The sequence below is a fragment of the Triticum urartu genome, chromosome 2, assembly GCF_003073215.2.
Source record: "Triticum urartu cultivar G1812 chromosome 2, Tu2.1, whole genome shotgun sequence".
Lineage (NCBI taxonomy): Eukaryota > Viridiplantae > Streptophyta > Magnoliopsida > Poales > Poaceae > Triticum > Triticum urartu.
In genome coordinates this window covers 44,152,567-44,158,623 of record NC_053023.1, presented here as the reverse complement: position 1 = coordinate 44,158,623, position 6,057 = coordinate 44,152,567, and positions in this window count along the sequence as shown.

Sequence of the window (6,057 nt, the reverse complement as noted above, 5' to 3'; positions counted from 1 at the left end):
GACCTTGAGCCTTGGACAGGCCTCCACCAGCCGACGCACCAGCCTGAAGTAGCTCCCAGGCAAGGCCTCTCCGGGCCACAGCCGAACTATGAAGCCCTTCATGGCCTGTTCGGCCGCCTTGTGGAGTTCGACCAGCTGTTTCAGCTGGGCGCTCAAGGGCACAGGGTGTCCGGCCTCAGCATACTGAGACCAGAATACCTTCTCCGTCGAGCTGCCCTCTTCAGCTCGGTAGAATGCGGCGGCATCGGACACGCTGCGGGGAAGATCTGCGAAGGCCCCTGGAGAACTCCGGATTCGGGTAAGTAACAAGTAGTTTACTTTTATGTTTCTACTTTGCATAAAGAATGCCTTACCCGCTGCTATCTTCTTCATATCCTCCAACTCTTGGAGAGCCTTTTGGGCTTCGGCCTTGGCAGACTTGGCAGTCTCAAGGGCCATAGCGAGCTCGGACGCTTGGGTCTTTGACTCAAGCTCCAAACTCTCATGTTTCTTCATGAGAGCCTGAAGCTCTTGCTGCACCTCGCCGACCTGAGACCCAAGTTTCTCTCGCTCGGTGCGCTCCGCGGCCGTTTTCTTTTCGGCCTCGGACAGCGCCTGCTTGAGGGTCGCCACCTCAGTCTTGGCCCCTACTATAAGCAGTACAATCCTATTATTTTTTGCAATCACGCCTCTCTATAGGCACCTTTTTATAAGGTATTTCTTACCTTCTTTCTCCTCGAGCTGCTGCTTGGCACGGCCGAGCTCTTGCTCGGACCGCTCTAGTCCCTGTTTTAGGGTATCCACCTCTGTAGTCAGTGCGGCGGTGGCTAGCAGCGAAGCCTGCATACGCATATTGACTTCTTTATTATTAGACTCCTGCGAAATTTCATAGATCCTCTATTCGGCTTTTCTTTCCGAACGCCAAACAGAGCATCAGGGGCTACTGTCTATGCGATAATATTTTTACATATTTTTACTTACCTCGAAGCCTGTTAGGAGGCCAGCGCAAGCTTCATTCAGCCCGCTCTTGGCGGACTGAACCTTCTGGATCACCGTACTCATAATAGTACGGTGCTCCTCGTCGATGGAGGCACCTTCAAGCACCTCCAGCAGATTGTCCGGCGCCTCCGGTTGGACGGAGGCTGCCGGCTCAGAAGGCTTGCTCCTCTTGGAAGGAGTTCGCCTGCCGCGGTCTGGAATTGTTGAAGATTCCGGCACGGTGTCCGGCTTAAGGCCGGGCTTGGAGCCCTAGGGGGGTCTTGTCCCCTTCACTCCTGGGGTCCGGGAGGTCGCCTTGCGGCTCCTCCAGGACCACCTCCTCCTGCCCTGGAGCTCGTTGCGACGCCACTTCGGCGTCATCCGCAGTGCGGGGGGAGACAGCGGGCGGAACAGAGTTCACGTCCGATGAATCCAGGGAGCCGCTCGACGACTCGTTGAGTGCGGACCAGGGCGGGCTGCATGATTATATTCGACATTAGGGGAAGCTGTGCAAAGGAATATCATGAGTTACTCTGGTATCTGAACACTTACGATTTTGCCGGACGCTTGGCCCTGTCCGGCCACTCCTCTTCGCCCTCTTCGGCGTCAGGGGCGTAGTCCGGCGGAGGGGTCTTCCTTTTCCTAGACCCCTCGGCCTCCCCCGTTGGGGCGGCCTTCCTCTTCTCTCCTCCCTCCACTGGAGAGGGAGAGTCTTCTTCTTCCTCCTCCTCGTTCTCGCGGGAGGAGGGCGCCTCGGACTCGTCAGATGACGAGTCCGACACCACCACGTTGCGGGCACTCTTTCGAGTCCCCGTGGTCTTCTTCTTCTTGACCTTCTTCTCCGGCACCACATAAGGCGCCGGGGCCAGCAGCTTCACCAGTAAAGCTGGGGCTGGATCTTCGGGCAGCGGAGCCGGACAGTTAATCGGCTCGGCTATCACCCGCCAAGCCTGTCAGAGGAAAGGGAGTTCAGATCCCGCATAGTGTCAAACTATGAAAAAAGGCTTAACATCCTGTGAAGGGTGTAGATGGCATACCTTGCTAGCGTGACGCTGCGAGCTGTATCCGCGGTCCTCGGAAGCGGATGCGGGAGCCTCGGCGCCCTTGAATAGCACCTTCCAGGCGTCTTCATATGTCGTGTCGAAGAGCCTGTTGAGGGTTTGGTGCTGCGCCGGGTCAAACTCCCACAGATTAAAATCCCGTTGTTGGCACGGGAGGATCCGGCAGACGAGCATAACCTGGATTATATTAACAAGCCGGACTGGCTTGTTCACCAAGGACTGGATGCATGTTTGCAATCCGGTCACCTCTTTTTCGTCACCCCACGACAGGCCCGTCTCTTTCCAGGACATAAGCCGCGTGGGGGTCCAGATCGGAACTCAGGGGCTGCGGTCAATTCCGGATCGCATGGCACGGTGATATAAAACCACCCGGCTTGCCATCCCTTTAGGGTCTCCACGAAAGAGCCCTCGAACCATAGGACGTTGGCCATCTTGCCCGCCATAGCGCCTCCGCACTCCGCCTAGCTGCCGCGCACCACCTTGGGCTTGACGTTGAAGGTCTTGAGCCAGAGGCCGAAATGGGGGCGGACGCGGAGAAAGGCCCCGCACACGACGATAAACACCGAGATGTTGAGGATGAAGTTTGGAGCCAGATCGTGGAAGTCCAGGCCGTAGTAGAACATGAGCCCCCGGACAAATGGGTGGAGTGGAAAACCTAGTCCGCGGAGGAAGTGGGGGAGAAACACGACCCTCTCATGGGGCCTTGGGGTGGGGATAAGCTGCCCCTCTTCGGGAAGCCGGTGCGCGATGTCCTTGGACAGGTATCCGGCCTTCCTTAGCTTTTTTACTTTACCCTCCGTAACGGAGGAGACCATCCATTTGCCTCCCGCTCCGGACATTGCTGGAGAAGGTTGTGGTGGGATGTGCGGGCTTGGGCGCTGGAGCTCGGGTGCGCGAGAGATGGATATGCAAGGGAGGAAGAAGGCGTAGGTAAAAAGGGTGGATCCTTATCCCCTTATATAGGCGGATGCGGTTATGCGTCCCCACCTACCTAATAAAACTCGCTTGCCTCCCGAACGCCGTGATAAATGGCGCGGTTGGGTTACTCACGTCCGTATTGATGAGAATCCCGTAAAAAGGGTACACGATCTCTGCTTTGACAAGACGTGCCAAGGAAACCGCCTCACAAAACATGCTGAGGAGGAAAAGTAAAAACGATTCGAGTAAAAGGCTTGGTTGTGGTGTGATGGCGCACTGCAGAATACGTCAGCAGATTTGATTTGTGTTAATATTATTCTCTCTATGGCAATATGTGGAAGCTTATTTTACAGAGCCGGACACTACTCTTGGTGTTTACAATCTTCTATGAAGGACTTGGAGGAGGAACCCGCCTTGCAATGCCGAAGACAATTTGCGCGCCGGACTCGTCGTCATTGAAGCCTGGTTCAGGGGCTATTGAGGGAGTCCTGGATTAGGGGGTGTTCGGGTAGCCGGACTATACCTTCAGCCGAACTCCTGGACTATGAAGATACAAGATTGAAGACTTCGTCCCGTGTCTGGATGGGACTTTCCTTGGCGTGGAAGGCAAGCTTAGCGATGCGGATATTCAAGATCTCCTACCATTGTAACCGATTCTATGTAACCCTAACCCTATCCGGTGTCTATATAAACCGGAGGGTTTTAGTCCGTAGGACAACTTCATCAACTCCATAGACAACAATCATACCATAGGCTAGCTTCTAGGGTTTAGCCTCCTCGATCTCATGGTAGATCCACTCTTGTACTACCCATATCATCAATATTAATCAAGCAGGACGTAGGGTTTTACCTCCATCAAGAGGGCCCGAACCTGGGTAAAACATCGTGTTCCCTGCCTCCTGTTACCATCCGGCCTAGACGCACAGTTCGGGACCCCCTACCCGAGATCCGCCGGTTTTGACACTGACAGGGAGGAAAGTAGAACTTGATGAGGTAACTGTACCTGCTCCCTTATTGGAAAGTAGTACATCACAGAAACCGGTTTCTGTGACACCTACACCAATTAGTGAGGAGGCTAATGATGATGCTCATGAAACTTCAGAACAAGATACTACTGAACCTCATAGATCAACCAGAGTAAGATCCGCACCAGAGTGGTACGGTAATCCTGTTTTGGAAGTCATGCTACTAGATCATGATGAACCTACGAACTATGGAGAAGCGATGGTGAGCCCAGATTCCGCAAAATGGCTTGAAGCCATGAAATTTGAGATGGGATCCATGTATGAGAACAAAGTGTGGACTTTGGTTGACTTGCCCAAAGATCGGCAAGCAATTGAGAATAAATGGATCTTCAAGAAGAAGACCGACACTGACAATAATGTTACTGTCTACAAAGCTCGACTTGTCGCAAAAGGTTTTTGACAAGTTCAAGGGATTGACTACGATGAGACCTTCTCACCCGTAGCGATGCTTAACTCTGTCCGAATCATGTTAGCAATTGCCGCATTTTATGATTATGAAATATGGCAGATGGATGTCAAAACTGCATTCTTGAATGGATTTCTGGAAGAAGAGTTGTATATGATGCAGCCGGAAGGTTTTGTCGATCCAAAGGGAGCTAACAAAGTGTGCAAGCTCCAGCGATCCATTTATGGACAGGTGCAAGCCTCTCGGAGTTGGAATAAACGCTTTGATAGTGTGATCAAAGCATTTGGTTTTGTACAGACTTTTGGAGAAGCCTGTATTTACAAGAAAGTGAGTGGGAGCTCGGTAGCATTTCTGATATTATATGTAGATGACATATTACTAATCGGAAATGATATAGAATTTCTGGATAGCATAAAGGGATACTTGAATAAGAGTTTTTCAATGAAAGACCTCGGTGAAGCTGCTTACATATTGGGCATTAAGATCTATAGAGATAGATCAAGACGCTTAATTGGACTTTCACAAAGCACATACCTTGACAAAATTTTGAAGAAGTTCAAAATGGATCAAGCAAAGAAAGGATTCTTGCCTGTGTTACAAGGTGTGAAATTGAGTAAGAATCAATGCCCGACCAATGCAGAAGATAGAGAGAAAATGAAAGATGTTCCCTATGCTTCAACCATAGGCTCTATCATGCAAGGTTGTCAGAATCGTGATTTTGAATCGAATTGGAGCTCTGATGGCAGGATCGCAAATCGTAGAATCTTCACTATCAGGATCGTAGAAACGTAAATTCCATGAACTAAAATCGTAGAATCGGAGCGGTAAGTTTGGATCGTAAAGTCATAGAATCGTATAACAGAATCGCGATTCTGACAACCTTGCTATCATGTATGCAATGTTGTGTACCAGACCTGATGTGTGTCTTGCTATAAGTCTAGCAGGGAGGTACCAAAGTAATCCAGGAGTGGATCACTGGACAGCGGTCAAGAACATCATGAAATACCTGAAAAGGACTAAGGATATGTTTCTCATATATGGAGGTGACAAAGAGCTCATAGTAAATGGTTACGTTTGATGCAAGCTTTGACACTGATCCGGACGATTCTAAATCGCAAACCGGATATGTGTTTACATTAAACGGTGGAGCTGTCAGTTGGTGCAGTTCTAAATAGAACGTTGTGGCGGGAACTACATGTGAAGCGGAGTACATAGCTGCTCCGGAAGCAGCAAACGAAGGAGTCTGGATGAAGGAGTTCATATCCGATCTAGGTGTCATACCTAGTGCATCGGGTCCAATGAAAATCTTTTGTGACAATACTGGTGCAATTGCCTTGGCAAAGGAATCCAGATTTCACAAGAGAACCAAGCACATCAAGAGACGCTTCAATTCCATCCGGGATCTAGTCCAGGTGGGAGACATAGAGATTTGCAAGATACATACGGATCTGAATGTTGCAGACCCGTTGACTAAGCCTCTTCCACGAGCAAAACATGATCAGCACCAAAGCTCCATGGGTGTTAGAATCATTACTGTGTAATCTAGATTATTGACTCTAGTGCAAGTGGGAGACTGAAGGAAATATGCCCTAGAGGCAATAATAATGTTATTATTTTATTTCCTTATATCATGATAAATGTTTATTATTCATGCTAGAATTGTATTATCCGGAAACATAATACTTGTGTG